Genomic DNA, 22,949 nt, shown 5'->3' with positions numbered 1-22,949 from the left:
GGTAAAGGGGTATTTTTAGGGTTCAGGGTCAGTTTTCAGTTTTTGGGTAAAGGGGTATTTTTAGGGTTCAGGGTCAGTTTTCAGTTTTTGGGTAAAGGGGTATTTTTAGGGTTCAGGGTCAGTTTTTGGGTAAAGGGGTATTTTTAGGGTTCAGGGTTAGTTTTGGGATTTTGGGGTACAGGGGTATTTTTAAGGTTTAGGGTCAGTTTTGGGTTTTTGGGTAAAGGGGTATTTTTAGGGTTTAGGGTCAGTTTTGGGTTTTTGGGTAAAGGGGTATTTTTAGGGTTTAGGGTCAGTTTTGGGTTTTTGGGTAAAGGGGTACAGGGTAAAAATTAAATATAATTAAATTTAAATTACATTAAATTAAATTGATTAAATTAAATTACATTAATTAAATTAAATTAATTAAATTAAATTACATTATATTAATTTTAATTAAATTATATTTTAAAAAATATTATATACTTACCAATACTTACGTTGTAATGGTATGCGTTGTAAAGGTACCTGCGTTGTAAATACATGCGTTGTAATGGTATGCGTTGTAATGGATCCTGCGTTGTAAAAAATGCGTGGTAATGGTAGGCGTGGTAAAAGTATGCGTTGCAACGTCATACATCCCAAAGAACAGCCTGCTGCACACCGAACCAACCATGATACAGGTAGACATGATAACCTCATAGCTGGAGATGTAGAGACATTGGCAGTTCTGGAAGATTTGGCGGACGAAGGGAATCCGATGTCATTGATCCCGTCATCGATCTTTAATGCTAACTGGACAGGAGGAACACAAGTTAGTTCGGGAAGTCCATTTAAACCCAAGTCAAGATTCTGCCCCATGATGCCAGCTGACTCTATAGAGGTGTTTACTGATGTTGTGATCAAGGACCTTCTGAAGCTCCGCAACTTAAACAATAAAAGGCAAGGTGGAGGTAATATTACAGAGCAACAAAGGAGTATGATTGCGGATCTGAAGAATGATAAGACGATCATATGCAAGCCATCGGGCAAGGGCGGGAATGTAGTCCTGATGGCCAATGACTACCACGTAAAGGAAGCCCTTGCACAGTTGAATGATATGACAAGTTACACAAGAGTAATAAGAAAGACATTTGAGGAAAGAGTCAATGCGTATCGGTCACTTTTGAATAAGTGGTATCACAGGGGGATGTTGAACAAGGAGGAGTTTGCTTTTCTGGAATGTAAACATCCCCGCATACCAACGTTCTATCATTTACCAAAATTGCATAAGCATGCGACCTGCCCACCAGGTCGCCCAATTGTCTCGTCCCTGGGGAGCCTGACTGAACATATGTCCAGGTTTGTGGACTTTTTTCTTTTTGATTTTGTCAAACAACTGGTGTCATACATAAGAGACACAAAAGACTTCCTGTTAAGGATTGATAACTTGGTCTGGAATGAGGACATGATAACGATAACACTTGATATTTCAAGCCTCTACACAAGTATCGATCATCTCCGGGGAATAGAAGCAGTGAGATGGTTTTTAGGAACCAAGCCCATGTTCCAGGAGCAACTATTCAAACAGATACGTGGTACTGCGATGGGCACCTGCTTCACCCCCAGCTACACAAACCTTTTTGTGGGCTGGTGGTAGGAGCAGGTGGCCTGGGCAGAGGGGAACGCAGAATGAACCCGCAGGGTTGTAAGCTGGAACAGGTATTTAGATGATGTATTTATCGTCTATAAAGGCACAGAAGAGTCAGCTAGGACATATATTGAGGTTCTTAATACCAAGAATCTTAAGTTCACATGTGAGGTAAGCACGGAAGTGGTAACTTTTTTGGATCTGAAGGTGTTCCCTGCGGTTGGAAGACTGTGCACGGCATTGCACAATAAACCTACCGCAGGGAATTCTGTGCTTCACACGAGCAGTTGCCATCCTGGGAAGACAATATCTAGCATCCCATATGGCGAATTTCTTAGAATAAAAAGAAACTGCACGCGTCTCTGTGACTTTCAAGCAGCTGTTAAAGACAGTATGAGGAGGTTTGAATTAAGAGGCTATAGCACGGAAACGCTTGTTGAGGCTAAATCTAAAGCTGAAAGAAAGCCCAGAAAAGATCTGATATCTGGGGGGGCACCTAATGTACAGAAAGTAAGAGTGAAAGACACTGAATCCAACAGCCTGAGGATGATTACAGATTACTCAGGTGATGCCTCGGAAGTTAGGTGGATTTTTGTTAAAATTGTCATATTCTTATGTCTGACCCGGTAATAGGGAAGGATCTTCCGAGGGCGCCCCTTATAACTTTCAGGAGAGCAAGATCCTTGCGGAATAGCCTAGTCCAGAGTCACTGTGGAAATGAGAGTAGAATGTCGCAGTTTGGGAAGCTGGCGGGATTTTACCCATGTCTCAAGTGCAGTGCGTGTAAGAACAGCAAAAAAGTGTTGGAGTATGAAGTACCAGGCATGAGGGAACCAAGGAAAATTAAAAGTTTGCTGAATAGTAACACAAGCCACATGGTGTACTGTTTGGTATGTCCGTATGGCTTGCGTTACATTGGAAGTACCATCCACCACACAAAGATAAGAATTTTGGAACACCTCAGGGCCATACAGAATAGGGATCCCACCTACCCGGTGGCGAGGCATTTTAAGATGTTCCATCAAAGTAACAGGGACCTTTTGAGTTTTTTTTGTATGGACCAGGTGCCCATGAATGTGAGAGGGGGCAACAGGCAATTGCAGCTGCGAAGATTCAATAAATCAGTCAATCATGCCATTTGTATAGCGCACTACTCACCCGGGAGGGTCTCAAGGCGCTTGGGGGGAGGGGTATGCTACTGCTCGAACAGCCAGGTCTTGAGTTGTTTCCTGAAGGCGAGATGGTCCTGGGTCAGCCGAAGGTGGATGGGGAGGGAGTTCCAAGTCTTGGCACCCAGGTTAGAGAAGGATCTTCCTCCGGCGGTGGCTCTTCGGATGCGTGGTACGGCTGCGAGGGCGAGGCTGGTGGACCGTAGCTGGCAGGTGGGCGTGTAGAAGGTCAGGCGGTCGTTGAGGTAATTGGGGCCCAGGTCGTGGAGAGACTTGTGTGCGCGGGTGAGGAGCCGGAACGTGATCCTCTTGTCGACGGGGAGGATGTGCAGGTTCCTCAGGTGGCTGGGATGTGGCTGCGTCGGGGGACATCCAGGATGAGTCGGGCGGAGGCGTTCTGGATGCGCTAGAATCACAGTACATAATTGATAATCAAACAAAGAGACCAGGCGGTCTCAATAGTGGTGAAGAGATGTCCGTGCACCTGTAGTGTTTTTCAGGTAAAATGTGATTCTTGATCATGTTCTGGTCTAAGTTAATAACTGATCAGGATGCTTAGGCACTGGGGTCGGATATGTAGTTGGCTAAGTGGGTTGAATGAGTGATTCATGGCAATGAACTAGCCCATCCAGGGTGAGATTGTTTATGTATTATTATTTTTTATTGTGTCTATTGGTCGCAGATGGGAGTATTGCCATATATATTAGCCCATCCAGGGCCATATGTTTTGATGTTATAAGCATGTTCCCAACTTTGAATCACAGCAATAATGTTGGCTTTGTTTTATTGAATGACCCACTCAGTAATGGCCGACACCTTGACTGAAGCAAGTCGGGTGTTCTTTGTTTGTGTTATCAGTTCATGGATATTTAAACCTGCCTCATGGCGGCGCCGGCCACGATTGACAAAAGCGGCAGCCGATACGCGTTTAGTCGTGTAAACTGTAATCCCAATAAAAATCTGGGCAACTTACGTTCCAGAGAGTGCTGGTGCAATTTGTGTGTACCGTGAGCTGGAGATCTTGCAGATCCGCATGGTGTCCGTCACCTCACAACAAAGCACCCGATCGCAAGTGCAAGGGAGCCAAAGAAGGAAAGTGAGCATGGTGTTTAAATTTCCCTTCACCGCCGAGAAAGCTAACACCGCTACATTGTATCACCTGAGTCCAGCAGAGGCTGCATCAGGAACGGCGTGGCGAGCGCTTCACTGAGTCAGTGGAACGCGGAACGAGCAATGGTGAAATTGACATAATTCAGCGCTTGGCAGAGCGTATGAAGTTTAAATTAACTCGGCAGATGGAAGGAGCTTTCAACACTTTTAAGGATCAACAGCACGCTTAAAGTTGAGTATGTTTGATGAGGAGGCACGGCGTGAGGCGGCTATTTGTATATGTATGTGTATATATATATATATATATATATATATATATTACCTAGTGGCGGTCGCTAGTAAGTAGTTATAGTTAGGACCTAGTTACCATAGGAAAATCGCAACATTCTATTCGCAATAACTTTGGCGCCAGATGACGAATCTGCGTGAAATTTCCAAAACTCATGGGGCGCAACGTTCCGCTCCCATCCTGAAAGTTTCGGGGTGATTCGGCAAGCGGGGGCTGAGAAAAAAGGGGGGTCCCAAAACATGTTTTCTCCATGTTATTTTCTTAGGAAACTTTAGACACGGCTACAACCCGAACTGCTGAACGGAATTACACCAAATTTGGTAAAAAAAGGTAGCTCTTGGTTCAGAAAGAGACCTTTTTTTTAAATGGTGTAAATCTGTTCAGTAGATTTTTTTAAATATTAATAGGAAAATATATATATCTGGGTGGAGCCTAACCACACATCTCATTGTGAGATCTGATTGGCTGTCAGCACTTCATCCAAGAAGTGTTGGCAGCTATCTTGGGACCAATATACATGGTAGCACCTCATTAAAAAGCTTTGCAGTTAATAGAAGGTTTTAAGACTTTAGTTACATTATAAATAATTAGTTGATGGTACCGTACTCATTTTAGGAATTGTGGTGTGTTTTAAGGTGATTTTACCTTGTGAAAAAGCCTTCTGCTGGGATATCATGAATCATGTTTGAGAGAAAACTATTTTCTCATGCTTTTCCCACAGAGTTTTGGAAGGTGATCTATAAGCTAAACTGAGAGCATATTTTCTGTAAATTCACATTATCTTTCTCAGTCATGTGAGTATGAAGTCAGACATTCTCAGTCAAACATGTACATCCAACAAGGGCAGAGACTGTCAGTTGATTCCTTTGTGTTCTACCACAGCTTCCCAGAGTGTTCTAAAGAACAACTAGAGCGCTAACAGTCCTAGTTATGACAAACGTATGGCACACCTGAAGCCATCTTTATTGGAATAAAGTGGTAACTCTTAAAACATTTAATTTAAAAAGGAACGAAATGAGGGGGTTCATTTTGTCATAGAAAGTATGATTAGTGCTGCAGAAAGAAAAATTAGGGCACATTTAGAGTGACTTCTCAAATCCTCTTCTATTTCATTAAAACATTCTGACATGCAGACTGAAACATGCCCTTTCAATACCAGCAGAAGACTTCCCTCGTGAGCAGTAGCTTTACTACAGTGATCTAATAAGCAACTAGAGTGCTAACATTCTGAATTTATGGCAAATGTGTGAGACATCTGAATGCCTTCTTGATGGAATAAAAGTAAAAAACAAAGTATTTCCTACTGAGGAGATTGCAGGAAATTAGGAAATTAGGAAACTTCAAAATAAATAAGTCTCCCAAGATGGCCACCAGAGACAAAAGAGCCCAAATGTAGCACAAATATCACCCAGATGTAGCCCATGTATAGCCCGATGACAGAATGTCCTAGAGTGTTCTAAAGAACAACTAGAGAGCTAACAGTCTTATTATGACAAAAGTATGGCATACCTGAAGGCATCTTGATTGGAATAAAGTGGTAACACTTAAAACATTTAAATTTGCAAAGGAACAAAATGAGGGGGTTCATTTTGCCATAGAAATTATGATTAGTGCTGCAGAAAAAAAAATAGGGCACATTTTGACTTCTCAAATCCACTTCTATTTCATTAAAAAATTCTGATATGCAGACTGAAACATGCACTTTGAATATCAGCAGCATACTTCCTTGGTGAGCAGTACCTTTACTACAGTGATCTAATGAGCAACTAGAGGGCTAACTTTCAGAATTTATGGCAAATGTGTGACATATCTGAATACCTTCTTGATGGAATCCAAGTGAAAGACTGAAAGCATTTACTATTGAGGAGACTGTAGTAAATGAGGAAATTAGGAAACTTCATAACAAATAAATCTTCCAAGATGACCACCAGAGACAAAAGAGCCCAAATGTAGCACAAATATCACCCAGATGTAGCCCATGTATAGCCCGATGACAGAATGTCCTAGAGTGTTCTAAAGAACAACTAGAGAGCTAACAGTCTTATTATGACAAAAGTATGGCATACCTGAAGCCATCTTGATTGGAATAAAGTGGTAACACTTAAAACATTTAAATTTGCAAAGGAACAAAATGAGGGGGTTCATTTTGCCATAGAAATTATGATTAGTGCTGCAGAAAAAAAAATAGGGCACATTTTGACTTCTCAAATCCACTTCTATTTCATTAAAAAATTCTGATATGCAGACTGAAACATGCACTTTGAATATCAGCAGCATACTTCCTTGGTGAGCAGTACCTTTACTACAGTGATCTAATGAGCAACTAGAGGGCTAACTTTCAGAATTTATGGCAAATGTGTGACATATCTGAATACCTTCTTGATGGAATCCAAGTGAAAGACTGAAAGCATTTACTATTGAGGAGACTGTAGTAAATGAGGAAATTAGGAAACTTCATAACAAATAAATCTTCCAAGATGACCACCAGAGACAAAAGACCCTAAATGTAGCACATATATCACCCAGATGTAGCCCACATTTTTGCAGCTGTCTATAGTGCGGACTTATCAGATATTGGAGTGATTTACATGAGCATTGGTTACATCACACAAGAACAAATTCATTTTGGTTGTAGACATGGGGAGATTAAGTGATTGGACCAGAATCACAGAATGTTGAGCTGAAGCAGAAACTCCAACCTGGTTCCCCAGTTGCAAAGTCTGCAGTTCTGGTCTGGAAGTAACACCACATCCTCTCTCCTAAGTGCAACATTTAATCAGGTGGTCAACTGGATAAAAAAACATAAAGATAACAAATAATTTAAAAGTGCTTTGTCGCTATTTGAAAAATCAGAAAATATGTCCTCATTTTAGTTTTTTAGAGCACTAACCATAATTTTGATGCAAATAAGACCCTCTCATATATGTAATTTCTAAAGGAAGTGCTCTAGTATTACAGTTTGATTACATCAAGATGACGTCATGCGTTCCACACTTATATAATAAATATAGAATGTTAGCAATCAAGTTGTTCATTAGGATACTGTTGAGAGGCAGAGGGCAGGGGCACAGACTCTGAAAATTGAAGGCAGGTAGGAGGGTGCAGAGGCAACAATTTGACCATACTGGGCAGGCAGGAAGGGCAACAGACTATGGAGGGTAGTGGAAAGGGGAAAGGGGCAACAAACCAACAATACAAGCCTGGCAAGAGAGGTTGTGGCAATATAATAGACCATTGTGGGCAGAAGGAAGAGGCAGTGGTAGTACAACCATACATGCCAACAGACCCGATTCAGCCAGGAAACGTCCAATGTTTTTCAGCCCAAATGGGCTTTATTTGATCTGTCTCCTGTCTACAATCTCCTCTTTTTCAATGTAAGTCAAAGGGGGAAATCAATATCCCAGTTTTTTTTCAAAATCTCCCTCTTACCAAGTTCAAAACGTTAGCAAGTATGGAACATTGGATCATGGAAGGCAGGAGGAATTGGGGTAGGGACATGGACTCGGATAACAGAGGACAGGAGGGACATAGAGAGGTGCACCAAACTGACCCTAGAGGGCAGGCATCAGGGTTTGCAGCAGCACAATACACCTCACAGGACATGCAGCACGGTAGTGCAGCACAACAATCCATCGAAAGCAATAGGGAGGGGACAGGACTATGCACATGGACAACAGAGAACAGAGGGGAAAGAGACAATGGTAGCTAGCTGACCATAATGGACAGACAGAAGAGAAAGCTGCAGCATAACGGACCATAAAGGCCAGGAGGGACGGATCAGGGGCATTACAATGGAACAGACAAGCCAGGAGGGAGGGGATAGGGGTCTGCACATGCAAACAGAGGGCTCGGGGCAAGAGGGCAGGGCAGGAGCAGCAAGTTGACCATGGAGGTCAGGCAGGATGGGCACTAGAAGCAAGACACACCACTGAGAGCAACAGTGAAACTATAATGGCATACACACAGACCATGGAGGGAAGGTGGAAGGGGGTCAGGGGCAGCAAGCTGACTTCACAGGGAAGGTTAGTGGGACCGTGGCAGCACAGAAGACCATGAATGGCAAGTGGGAGGGTTAGTGAAAGCACAATGGCTATGATGGGCAAGAAGGAGGGTGCAGGGGCATGCGCAAAGGCTCATGGAGGATAGAAGGGACGGTCAGGACCTGGGAACAGACAATAGAGTTCAGGGGAAGGGGCCTCACAACAGACCACATTGGGCAGGCAGGAGGAGCAGTTGCAGCACAACAGACCAGGGTGGGCAGAAGGGTGTGGCAGTAAAGTGGACCATGGAGGACAGGAAGAAGGGGATAGGTGCATGGAATTTGGAAAGGCAGGGTGGAGGTGGCAAGGACAGGTTACAGTCATCTGACAATGCTAGGCAGGTGGGAGGGGAGTGGCAGCTCAACAGAACACTCAGAGTAGATGGGAGTGGCAGGTTCTTGGAACATGGTGAGCAAAAAGGATGGAGCAGGGGCATGCACACAGACATTGGAGGGCAGGGGGAAGGAGAATATGGGCAGCAAGCTAAGCACAGAGGCTAAGCAGGAGGTCAATGATGGGGCATAGAATTGGGCAACGGAGGGCAGGAAGAGTGGACTGGTACATCATGCTAAATGGAGGGCAGTGGCAGCACATCAGACCATGCATGGCAGGAGGGAAGAGGCTAGTCCATGGATTCAGACAACAGAGGATAGGGAGGAGGTGGATGGGACAGCAAGCTAACTGTTCAGAGAAGACGGGAAGACCAGTGGCAGAACAACGGCCACACAGGGCTGTAATAAGGGAGCAGGGACATGGACTTGGACAATGGATGACTAGGAAGAGGGAAGGCAGGAGCAGCAAGCTTGGGTGGGGGCAGCTTCCGACCCCCCACCATCCATTGTGATATGCATCTTACTTAACGTTAAAAAAAAACCTAGAAATCTGCTGAAAAATACGACGATTACAGGCTCGGCGTAGTTAGACTCAGATTTCACTCATACACAACCAGTGAAATTCAGCAGTTATAGTTACCTGAGCTAACTATAAATTATGCCCCGCAATGTACTGCTAATGACCTCAGACATTACATCATTGATGACATGGTCAGTTACATTACTCATGCCATCACTCATGACATCTCAAATGAGCTGTGAATGGAATGGAAATACAATCGCTCGAACTTTATTTAGGGATAGTGTGTGTACATTAACACCCCTTTTTTTCTTTTCTTTCGTGTAAGTACCATCATAATACGCAACGTGCCCAGATTAATATGGCCGATAGCCTTTCACTTTAAAGTAATGTGTAGTCCATTGTTTATGTTGATGTTTGCAATCCTAAGTATGTTTATTATAAATAAGTCGCGTTGACTAAGATACAGCTGTGATGGATCAAACCCAGATCTTTTGACTGGGTGTGAGTGTTTGATTGGTTCTGATGCTTCGTCCATTACCACCCCCTTTTGTACCACTAACATACAGCTATGGCGGTCACGGGGCAAGATATGCTGAAATGACATTGTGTGCAAATTAACACTTGTTTTCTTTTCTTTTCTTTATTGTATCAATTCCTAAATTTTCACATCGTGACCAGGCCAATATGGTCCCCACCTTTTGGATTAAAGTAATATGTAGTCCTATGTTAATGTTGGCAACTGGAGGCATTTGTACATTTAAATAAGGATGCTACAATGACGTCTTGTATCGTTATCAAGGTTCAGACGAGTCGAAATGCGTGGATCACGTCCTTTGCCGATTAAATACTTCCAAACTACAACCTGAGTGCTGATTCCTTCCTTGTAAGAGTGAGAGGAGATTAAATACATATATATAAAATTTACTGAAAAAAACACAAGTTTCAGGGACATTATAGTTAGGAATTAGCATTTAAAAAACTTCAGAAGTTCACTAAAAAAAACACAGGTTTCATGGACGTCATAGTTAGTTGGACTTTTCACTCGTACAAAACAAGAGAAATTCGGCTGTTAAAGTTAGTTTTGCTAACTATAACTCGCGCCCCCGCAATGCTCTGCTAATGACATCACATATTACATCACTCATGACATGGTCAGTGACATCCCTGATGACATCACTGATGACATCTCAAATGACATCACTGATGACATCATCCACGTGATCATCTGATGCACCTCCTCACGCCCTAAAATACATTCTCGAAACCATAGACACACCAATACTAGTACAGCTACAATATTCTGTGCACTATGCATGCAGACCTCTAATCAGCTATATATCAGTGATACAGTCTTTTACATACTCAGTTAGTACCTACGCAGTCTAGGAATCCTTCTGTCTGTCCCATGCTCTTGTCCATTCACCCATCTAGCACTATACACGTATCCTATCACTCCGACAATACCTAAGCACTTATAAATTTAGCATGCACTCTCTTTGCAGCACTGTAATTACTCCAGTTATTAGTCATATACTTAAGAAATGGCCTAGCCACTAACCCAAGTACAGGTACAATGTTTTGTACACTATGCATGCAGCTCTCTAACAAGCTACATACTATTAATACGCTCTTATAAATACCCAGTTTATACCTATGCAGTGTTGGAATCCTGTCTGTGCCATGTATTTCTCCAATCACCCATCCAGCACTATCTACATATTCTATCACTCCGCCACTACCTTAGCACTTATAAATTCAACATGTACTTTCTTTGCAGCACTGAATTTATTCTAGTTACTAGTCATGTACCTAAGGAATGGCCAGAAAAACTAGTACAGCTACAATATTCTGTGCACTATGCATGCAGACCTCTAATCAGCTACATAGCATTGATACAGTCTTTTAAATACTCAGTTAGTACTTATACAGTCTAGGAATCCTTATGTCTGTCCCATGCAGTTCTCCATTCATCCATCCAGCACTATCTACGTATCCTATCACTTCACCAATACCTAAGCACTTATAAATTGAGCATTCACTCTCTTAGTAGCACTGAAATTACTCCAGTTATTAGTCATATTCTTAAAGAATGGCCTAGCCACTAATACAAGTGCAGGTACAATATGTTGTACATTATGCATGCAGACCTACTATTGATACTATTGATACACTCTTCTAAATATCCAGTTAGTACCTATGCAGTGTAGGAATCCTCCTGTCTGTCCCATGCATTTCTCCAATCACCCATCTACTTATCCTATTACTCCACCAAAACCTAAGCACTTATAAATTCACTATACACTCTGTTTGTAATACTGTAATTATTCTAGTTACTAGTCATGAACTTATGGAATGGCCTAGCTACTAACACAAGTACAGCTATAATATTTTGTGCATTATCCAAGCAGACCTCTAACTAGCTAAATACTATTGATACACTCTTGTAAAAACCCAGTTAGTACTTATGCAGTGTAGGAATCATCCAGTCTGTCCCATGCACTTCTTTAATCATTTATCTACCACTTTCTACTTATCCTATCACTCCACCAATACGTAAGCACTTATAAATTAAGTGTTCACTCTGTTTGCAGTACTGTCATCATTCCAGTTACTAATGGTATTCTTAAAAAATGACCTAGGCACCAACACAAGTACACATAAAATATTCTGTGCATAATCCCTACAAATCTCTAAGCAGATACATACTATTGGTCCACTCCATTAAATACTGAAGTAGTACCCATGCAGCGTAGGATACCTCATGTCAGTCTCATGCAATTCTTCAATCACCCATCCAGCACTATGTTCACATTGTATCAGTCTGCCAATACCTAAGCACTTATGGGGGAGATTTACAAGCAACCTGCGCCACCAGTTCGTCACTTTTTGTAACGTAGTGATGGCGCCAGCCACCCCTTCATATTTACAAGGAGAGGAAAAGCCACCCTGCGTGTTTTTTCCTCTCCTTGTAAATACGACCCCTTCATACACAGAACTTTGCATTGAAGGGGTGCTCCATAGGTGTTGCTGTGGATGTTCCCACGCAACACCCGTAGAATAAGACACATCTCCAGATTTATGAGAAATTCTTAATCTGGAGATGTGTGCGAAAGCTGCGCCATCCTAGAGTTGGTGTAGCAAGGCGCAACTCGGAGAATTGTTTTAATTTCTCCTATTCTTTCCTCTTTCAATGCATGCTGCATTCCACAGCATACATTAAAAGAGGAAAATGCCTTTACAGATTGTTTTTGTGCAGGAAGGTGTCCCTTCCTTCACAAAAACAATCTCCGCACGACACAGACATCCTTGCACCATGGTGCAAGGGTGCCTGTGTCACCGCATGGCTGCAGTTTGTGCAACAGTGCAGAGGAAAGCACAGAGTTGCAACATATTCATGTACATATTTCACATCCCTGTGCTTCGGAAGTGCTGCAGGGCAGCTAAAGAGCTTGCAGTGTCACGCTGCACTTCTTAATCATACATCTTCACCTATAAATTCACCATACACTACTAATGCATTCTTTCAGTCAATCATGCATATACATATATTCAACCAAACTTACACACTTTACCTTGCAGTTATAGTTCTTTCTTTAACCAGATAAGGTAGTTCTGATAAGAACTTTTTTTTCTTCATTTTTCTTTTGTATTTTTTTTATTATTTTGAAAAATGTATATTTTTTTTGGTGTTTTTTCAAAAAATGAACAAATAAAGAACAAATAAAACAGGCAACTTTTAGAATTACTTATCATTCCCCAAAAATAAAAATAAATTAACAACGATGGTTGCGTTGCGCGGCACAAACTGCATCCACCAATTGCTCACCGAAGCATATACGTTTCTTACACTTCACGCAGTGTTGCTCGAGAAAGGCGAATTCTGGCCTAATGTCCATTGCAGGTGTTCCTGAGGATGCTCCAGACGTATTTGCCACAGCAGGTGAGGGGTTCAAAGCAGCTCGCCTCATTTCCTCCCGAGGAAGATTGAGAGGATGTGTGGTCCGGAGATGCTTGTACATAGAAGCAGTGCCACAAGAGTATTTTTTTTCACTGCCTCTTGACAGGACTTGGTCACAAATTGTGCACGTCAACTTTCTCGCATTTACTTTCTTCTCTCCAGGTGGAAAAGTGAAGAATTTCCACTCTACAGATTCCGGCCTCTGTGGACGTGGTGCCTCCTGCAAGAATTCTTCTTCAGAAGATACTTCCTCCTGCTACTGTCCAGATGCCATTTTGTTAGATATTTTTTGAAAAACACCAAAAAAAAACAAGCAAAACGGGTTCTTGTAGGAAAAGAGATGTCTCTCTAAAGATGCTCCAACAAGAATGATTAAAATGGGTGGCGTCCTTCAATAGTTACAGTGGGAAATGTTATGAACCAATGAAATCTTTTTTTTTGAGGTCACATGGGATCTGCGCACTCTGCTCTCACGAAGCACGCACCTGACGCGACTTGGCGAAAATATATTTAAAAATAATATAAGCCTATTATAAGTACAAATATATTATTTTTATGAATATCTTGCCCTAATATGTATATTAAAGATATGCATTGCGGGCGCGCGAGTTATAGTTAGCAGAACTAACTATAACGGAGGAATTTCTATGGTTTTGTACGAGTGAAATGTCCAGCTAACTAAAACACCCCTGAAACCTATGGTTTTTTTCTGTGAATTTCTACGTTTTTTTAAATGCTAATTTCTAACTATAACTATAACTATAACTATAACTATAACGTCTCTGAAACCTATGGTTTTTTCAATGATTTTCAAAGGTTTTGTAAATGACAATTTTTAAATGTATTCATTGTTATATTTATTTTTTTTATACTGATTTACTAAATTTTTTTAAACATTTTTTTTAGTTATTTTACTTTTTTGAGTTACATTACATATTTTTAATATAAATTGAAAAAAATGTTTTTAAAAATATTGAAATTCTAATGTTTTTTTAATTTTATATTTTTTTAATATATTTTTATATATACTGAAAAATCAACACTTGGAAACTTTTTCAGCAAAATGCAGGCAAAAAGTAGGCAATGATATCCTATGGAAGGAAATTCAAGTTACTGGTAAGTACGGTTAGAATTACTTTTCAGGATCAGTACTGAGCTCAAAGATGGAGCACTGAAGTCTCTCCTGATAACAGGTGATTAAATCGGAATTCGTAGTTCGGCTGATTTTAGATCAATATTTTAAAGTTCCAAAACTCCACACTTGGAAAAATTTCCAAGTGAAACCAGTCAATCTTAGCCTATAGAAGGAAATTCAAGTTACTGATAAGTACGGTTAGAATTACTTTTCAGGATCAGTACTGGGCTCAAAGATGCAGCACTGAGGTCGTAGTTCGGCTGATTTGACTTCGGTCCAGTATATATAGAGCCACTTTCCTACACCATCCCCTCCCTTCACCACTGTGCAAACACGCCCTGTGGCGCGTTTTAGGTTGGGGAAATAATTCCCCTTCAATCCTGAGGGTCCCTAGGGTCCAACTAGCCCACTAGATACATCCAGTAAGTGCCACAGAGCTGCGTAGCAGAGAGATGTAAAAAGGGGCATGGCCTAGACCACCTCTCTGTAACGCAGCTATGTGGCACTTACTGGGTGCACAACACCTCAGGCCCTGTCCCCTCCCTTCACCACTATATAAACGCTCCCTTTGGCCTTTTTAAGTTGTCTGAATAAGTCACCTTGAATCCTGAGGGTCCCTAGGGTCCAACTAGCCCACTAGGTACCTCCAGTAAGTGCCACAGAGCTGCGTTGCAGAGAGGTGTAAAAAGGGGCGTGGCCTCTGAACAACTGTCTGCAACGCAGCTCCCTGGCGCACACTGGAGATACCTGTTGGGCTATTTGGCCCTCAGGGAACCTCAGTATTGAAAGATAATTAATTGCCCAACTTAAAACGAGGCACGTGGTGCGTTTGCACAGTGGTGAAAGAAGGGGGCGTAGCCTGAGGTGGCATGTCTGCAAACATGCCCTGTGGTGTGTTTTAAGTTAGAGAATTAGAGAATCATTTTTAGGCCCCCTGTGCCTAAAAATGAAATTGTGTCAGGGGGCTGCGTTGCAGAGAACTGTTCAGAGGCCACGCCCCTTTTTACAACACTCTGCTACGCAGTTCCGTGTCGCTTACTGGATGTACCTGGTGGCCCCCAGGGACCCTCAGGATTGACAAGGAATTAATTCCCCAACTTAAACAGCGCCACAGGTCGTGTTTGCACACATGTGAACTCAGGCCCGCCCCCTCCCTTCCCCACTGTGCAAACGCGCCCCCTGGTACGTTTTAAGATGGGGTGCAAGTAGCCCACCAGCTACCTCCAGTAAACACCACAGAGCTGCGTTGCAGAGAGGTGTAAAAAGGGGCATGGCCTCAGAACTCCTCTCTGCAACACAGCCCCCTGGCGCAACCTGGAGGTTCCTGGTGGGCTAGTTTACCCCCAGGGACCCCCAGTATTCAAGGAGAATTCGTTCCCCCTCTGCAAATGCGCCACCAGGGGGGCGCGTTTGCAGAGTGATGAAAGGAGGGGGCGTGGCCTCCGGCGCGATGCCGGTCTTTTTTTTCCGTTTAGCCTCCCCTTCTTTTTCTATTTTTTTGGCCCTGGGGTCCCCATCCCCCAGGGCCTGCCCCCTATTTTTTTTTATTTAAAAAATGTGGAAGGGGGCCGTGTGACCCCCCTCCTGAGGCCTTTTCCTTTTTTAAATTTTTTAATTTTTTTAACTGTTGAGGAAGGGGGGCTGTGAGGCCCCCCTCATGGGCCACTTCTGACCCCGGGGACCCCATGCCCCGGGCCGGCCTTTCGATTTAAAAAAAAATATTTTAAACTTTTGGGGAGGGGGGCCGCGTAGCCCCCTTCCCGGGCCACTTGTAGCCCCGGGGACCCCATCCCCTGGGACTGGCCCTCTCTGTTGGGGACCGTGGGGGAGTCCCCAATCCCACATTAAATAACAACATCTTCCTCCATAGGGGTATGCTATAGTGGGTGAATCATCCACACTATATATTTTTAGTTGTCCCGCAGAATATGGAGCATCACAACATTTTATGAATTCACATTTTATTAATATCAAAAATAGATAGGATAATCACATAAATATACATTTAAAAATAGTTTTCCTTTCTCAAACAATGCAGACAGTACATAAACAGAGGCCCATAGTCGTAGCAAAAGGCTGAATATACAACACTACATCGACAACACTGACATTAGATAGGTAACAAAAATTCAAACATACAAAACAGAGAATACACAATACAGTAATACAATGAAGCGAAAATATACCAACAAAGACTAAACTGTAAAATGCCTCAAGCATTTCGGAACACACAAACATATATACAGTTCCTTCTTCAGGGCGAGAGTATGTAAGCCGGTATTTGGGGGGCCATCTGAATTCAATAGGAGCAACCACCGGATATGTGGTGTAGCGAGCTCACAGAGCGTGAATCTGCGGGAACAACAAGGCAGATATAAACACTATTGGACTGGTAAATAAATAACAACAATAAAACAACCCAGATTGAGCTTGAAAGAAAAATGCATAAAAATCAGCTACCATGCATCAAGACAAGAATACCAGTTCTGAAACTATTGAAGTAAATGAAGAAGTGCCTTCACCAAAGTCAAGAGAACAAGGTATAGGTAAATTACCAATCACCCACTGGGTAGAACATAAAAAAAGGCAGAAAAAATGAAGGTGAATGTCATAGGTACATATGTACAGTGGTGACACCTACTTAGTGTGCAGGAGGAAAAATGTGTAGTCGATGGGTGCTAAATAGTGAGTCAGAAGGCTCTACAGGAATCTAAAAGGGACATATATACAGAAGATAATTAACACCGCGGCTATGAGGATGAACAGCTAGCCAGGGAGCAGAAAATAAGGGTAAAAATAAAAATAAAAAGTTACCAGGATGTGTGGCTATCCCAAAGTAGACAAAACGGTCCTAGTGGTCCACTCTACTGAGGATGTCGAGTCCCTATATGTATGTTAGACAGCGGCTGGGGAGACAGACAATGCAGAGTAAGGAGTCTTTCTAATAAGTAGCCGGTAAAGTCCACCAAACAGTATGCATACCTACCACATAGAGAAGTAGTGAACATATCATGGTAGGTAATACAGCGTGAGGTGGCCGGATGGCGGGTGAGTAAAAATCCCAGGATCGAGGCGGAGTGCGAACAGGTCAGAGTCTCGGTCTGGAAAAATAAATGGCTATAAGGACGGTATATACTAGGGAACCCTCTGAACAGAAAGAGATACCCGAAGTGGGCCCTAATACTTACATCAATGAAGGGGTAAGAAGGCCTCCAAGAAGTAAGCGAAGCCCTATAAAGTTTAAAGGGCTCGGGGGCAGGCACTCCAGACCAGGATTCGGGATTTCCTCAATGCGAAGTTCTAAGGAGGTAAAAAATACATCCGACAGTTAGACCCGCCAGGATAGGAACGTATCATTTATGTGATTATCTTATCTATTTTTGATATTAATAAAATGTGAATTCATAAAATGTTGTGATGCTCCATATTCTGCGGGACAACTAAAATATATAGTGTGGATGATTCACCCACTATAGCATACCCCTGTGGAGGAAGATTTTGTTATTTAACGTGTGTTTTTCCCTGCTCTCTTCCTCTCCATTAGAGATTTCAGGGCCCTTCTGAAGTTTATTGGGGGGTCCCCAATCCCACCACAGTCCCAGCTGGCTCCCCGCGTCCTGCGGGAGCCGGCATTGCCTTTTCACATGGGGAGCAGCTAACATGCTGCTCCCCATGTGAAAAAGCAATCTGCTTTGCTTCATTGAAGCGAGAGCAGGTTTCCCTGCTCTCGCTTCAATGAAGCAAAGCAGTTTGCAATAACAGGGTGGGAGCCGCGAGGCTCCCGCCCTGTCATTGCAAACTACAGTTTCACGGGGGTGGGCACCCTGGGACACTGCAGGAGCCGGCCCTGGGGGGTGGCGGTCCCCATGGCCACGACAAGGCTCCTGGAGGGGGCCGTGTGGCCCCCCTCCCATATTTTACAAAGCCCCGGGGGGTGGCGGTCCCCATGGCGTGTGGTGGGGCTTGAGCCCACCCACACGGGGTATTTTTCACCAAAAAAGCCCCGGGAGGTGGCTGTCCCCGGGGCTGCGGGGGGAGCCATGAGCCCCCTATCATATATTCTGATAAAGCCACGGGGGTGGGGGTCCCCAGGGCTTGGGGGGGCCTTTGATCCCCCCACCCTCTTCTTTACAATGCCACAGGGGGTGATGGTCCCCGGGGCAGGGGGGGCTATGATCCCCCTGCACATTTTAATATAAAGCCCTGGGGGTGGCGGTCCCCGGGGCTGGGGGGCCCATATGGGCACCCCACCCTGTTTATTACATTGCCCGCAGGATTTGGCCCGTGCTTTTTTTTTTAAATCAGCAGGATCTGCGCACCCTGCGCGGATTTTGCCGATATTTTGTAAAAAAAATGTTTGGGGGGGCCTTGGGGGTCTTTGTGGGACCACTGAGCAGGCCTAGGGGGTCAATGTGTTTCTACCCTGCCCCCTTTTTGCGTTCTGCGTTTGTTTAGCATACAGCTCGTGCTCGGCAGGGTGCGCGGATCCTGCGCAGCCATATAGATAAATGTGATTTTACTTTTGTTTTTCTCAGGAACTACTGAACGGATTTACACCATTTAACCAAAAGGCACGATTCTGAACCAAGGGCCACCTTTTTGCTAAATTTGGTGTAATTCCGTTCAGCAGTTCGGGCTGTAGCTGCGACTGAAGGTTCCTATGGGAAATTGCATGGACCCCCATTTATTGTGGGCCCCCGCTTGACGAATCACCACGAGACTTTTAGGATAGGAGTGGACCAGAGAGCCTCATCAGTTTAAAAAAATGTTGCGAAGATTCGTCAACCGGCGCCAAAGTTATTCTAAATAGAATGTTGCGGATTTCCTATGGATAATAGGTCCTAACTATAACTACCTACCGGCGACCGCCAGTAGGTAATATATATAAGTATATATATGTGAAAGAAATTTTCCGTGCAAACCCTCAACAATAACCACAAGTCCGAGAGGGTAACAGAAAGGCAGCACACCAAACAGCAAATCCAGTTAAGTTAAAGTTGTTCATTTCATATTTATTTGCTTTTTTTCTTTGTCATTTCTCCATAAGTTTCAACCATGCAAAGTGTAAAGTGCGTCAGGTGACACAAAATACTTCCCACCAAGCATGCCGAACTACGATGGGTGCATCCATATGAGCTGGGGTAGGACCCGCTTGTTCCACAACAACTACAAAAATGATCAGAGCACTCACAGGGTGTTAAAATTGGCTTCAATAACACCACAGACTCTTTTCAGCATAATGCCTTCCTCAGTGCGATGAAACCATTGTCCAAGGTTCACAGTCTTAGGTTAATTTCAGTCATCCAGCATTGGTTAGTCCATGGCCAATAGGAGAACAGCAATCACTCCCAAGCGTGATAATGACACATCGACATCCATGGTGTCATTGACTGAATTATGGGCCTTGCTTCCCAATTAACATGTTTTATCCTGATGTGCAATTAGATGTCGACCATTGTCATCCACACCGGGATTGGGCCACATTTCTTTGCCATTTCTGCCACAGATCAATGTTATACCACATGGGCTGCCGCTTTTCTGTGTAAGTTTGAAAATCAAACCCCTGTGCACCCAACACCCATCGCCTGGCGCTGGATCTTACACATCATCTCTCCGCAGGTGTCCGTCAAATGGCTAGGCAACCCTGGATTTGCATAATCCATGACCTGCATTGGTCGACGGAGTCTGTCAGCGGCGGTTCAGGCAGGACAAAATTGAATCTGTTTTCCAACTTCCCACCAAGGCCGCTAAACTCACAACGGGTGGGTCCGTATGAGCGGGGGTAGGACCCGCGTATTCCATAACAGCTAGAAAAACATTCAGAGCACTTACCGTATGTTAAAATTGGCTTTATTAATCACAGACGTGTTTCAGCCTAATGCCTTGCTCAGTGAAATAAAAACATTGTTCACGGTGCAGTGTTAGGTTCATTTAAAACCTCCAGCACTCTTATTGGGTAGTCCGTGGTTAATAGGAGACAACAATCACCCTGAAGTTTGGTAGATGCGTTAACATCTACGGTGTCATTGACTGAATTATGGGCCTCACTGCCTGATTAACATGTCTTGCCCTGATGTGTAATTGGATGCCGAGCACTGTCACCCACACTGGGATATGGACACATTTCTTTGCCAGTGTTGCCACAGCTCAATGTTACCCCACATGGGCCGCTGCTTTTCTTTTTAAGGTTGAAAATCAAACCCCTGTGCACCCAACACCCTTCGCCTGCCGCTGGATGCCAAACATGATCTCTCCGCAGGTGTCCGTCAAATGGCTGGGCATCCCTGAATTAGCATAATCCATGACCTGCATTGGTCATGGATGGTGGTTCAGGCAGGCCAGAAAGAAGTCAGTTTTCCAACTCCCCACCAAAGTCGTCAAACGCATGAAGGGTGCATCAATATGAGCGGCGGTAGGACCAGCTTGTTCCACAACAACTACAATCACTATCTGATGCTGTTCTACATAACAGTTATCCATAATTAGTTGGAAACATAGGCAGCTCTGTTGCCTTAGCTCTGTGGTTCAGCCTTACACTCTCATATGTTAATACGTGATCAATGTTATGTTGGCCAGTATTATGTTAATATGAAGAAAAATCTTGCACCTCAGGTAGGTTAATGAGTTCTTAGAGCACTCATTATCAAAATCAACTTGAAAGTAACATTGAGTTCCAAAATATGTTTTTTACTTGTAACAAAAATTGCATTGATGTTTATTGCACCTTCAAGAATTATACATTTTAGGAACATGGCCTTTTTTAAGATATGTCAAATGTATTCCCTCTCTTTTCATTAGGTTATAGTTACCTTCATTCTGCTTGTACGCTACACTATAATCATTAATGGGTTACTTTCTTTTCTTTTATTCGGAATGTTATTTTAGGGATAGAATTATCCATTGATTATTGTGCCAACCTGATCATTGTGGATATTTTGGCATTTCTGTTTCCAGGGCCATGGAAAATCCAGCATCTCTTCCATTTAGAAGCCCAATAGTGCTGGGCTATTAACGGCATGTATATTTACATCTGAGCACAGCATTCACATTCAGTATTTCCGTTTTCAAAATTAAAATCTAAATGTCTAGGTTATTTCCATTTTTATTTAAAACATGCATCTATGTTGGCAAGGAAGACAAATGAGGCAAACAAGAAACATGATTACTCAAGTGAAATTTTCATTGCTCGTAGTCCTAAACTTCCCTAAAACATTCCTAGATACCTGTTCTCCTTCCCTCTTCATTATGATCATATGGGCACATAGATGTTGGGTGTTTCATGAAGGTTGTTAGGTGGAGTGCATATCCCTCATATAAGTATGTGTAGACAGCAAACTACAAAATATATGCATTGCATTTATATTATGTTTACAACATTAATTTCTATATAAAATGTTGAAAATTTGAGTCATTTTATGTTGCAAAAGAAAATATTCAAGGTAACATTATTGATATACCTTATTTTAGACTAATTAAGCTTCAAAAATGATATTTCTGCGTTACACATATTCAGCAAGGATGGATAATAATACGCTGAGCAAGGACTGTACGACCATCTTACCTCCATAGGCTCTTGCAGAATGAGCACCATCTAACAAAATTCCTGAGAAATGCGAAGCCAAACAGGAGACACATCAACTCGCCCACCCCCACACCAACAACAATGCGATCTGATTGGCACCGAAGATCAAGGCAACATTCGATTCCTCTCAGAATGATGACCAGACAAAGTGCTGGTAGTTGTAGAAGACATGATTCTATGACATAGAGTTTGAGAACAATTAATGAGTCTCTTTTTAAATCACATAAATATTATAAAACGGTCTGGGCCTCCCCGAGCTCCGCGGAGATGCCGCCATTGGGAGTCGGAGTTCCGCAGGGATCTGTGTTGAGCCCGACTCTTTTTAACATCTTTATGACCCCTCTGGCGACACTAGTGGAGTCTTTTGGGGCCCAGATCGTGTCCTACGCGGATGACACTCAATTGCTCTTCACGTGTGGGAAAGATCCGGCTTTTGATGGAGAGAGTATTCGGGGCTGCTTAGAGATGGTCTTTAACTGGTTTCAGCAGAATAGCCTCAAGGCCAATTCCAACAAATCGGAGGTGTTGTTTTTTGGTTGTACCTGAGACCCCGATTGGCTGGCCTGGTTGCCAATGGATAATGTGTCCCCCTGCCCAGGCATCGCAGGTGGCAAAAAATCTCGGAGTGAAGATTGATAATAATCTGACGCTAAGATCACATATTCTTGGTTTGACGGGCACATGCTTCGGCATTCTTAAGATGCTCCGGAAGTTCCTGCCTTTGCTCACAGAAGAGCATAGAAAGATCACTGTGCAAGCCTTAATTGGCTCCAGACTGGACTATGCCAACGTCCTTTATTTAGGTCTTCCGGACTATCTTGTTCAGCGGCTGCAGAACTCTGCGGCTCGCGCCATCTTTGGCCTCCTTTGGCGAGTGAGAGCGTCCGGTTTGGTGCAGTCGCTTCATTGGCTGCCCATCCGGAAGCGGATCATGTTTAAAACAATGACCCTGGCGCACAAAGCGCTTTTCGGCTCCGGAGCTAAGTACTTACAGCGCAGGCTTGTCTTTTATCGCCCGGCCCGCTCTCGTCGCTCGGAATCTCTGTTTTTGGCTGCGGTTCCTCGAGTGAGGAAGGCCCGTACCGGGGGGCGCTCCTTTAGTCTGAGGGCCCCTCAGCTGTGGAACACCTTGCCTATGGCCTTGCGGCGCTCATCCAATCTGCTCCTGTTCAGGAAGAGCCTTAAGACCTGGCTTTTTAACC

This window comes from Lissotriton helveticus, chromosome 2_1, assembly GCF_964261635.1.
Source record: "Lissotriton helveticus chromosome 2_1, aLisHel1.1, whole genome shotgun sequence".
In the NCBI taxonomy this organism is placed as follows: domain Eukaryota; kingdom Metazoa; phylum Chordata; class Amphibia; order Caudata; family Salamandridae; genus Lissotriton; species Lissotriton helveticus.
This window is presented reverse-complemented; position numbering follows the sequence as displayed.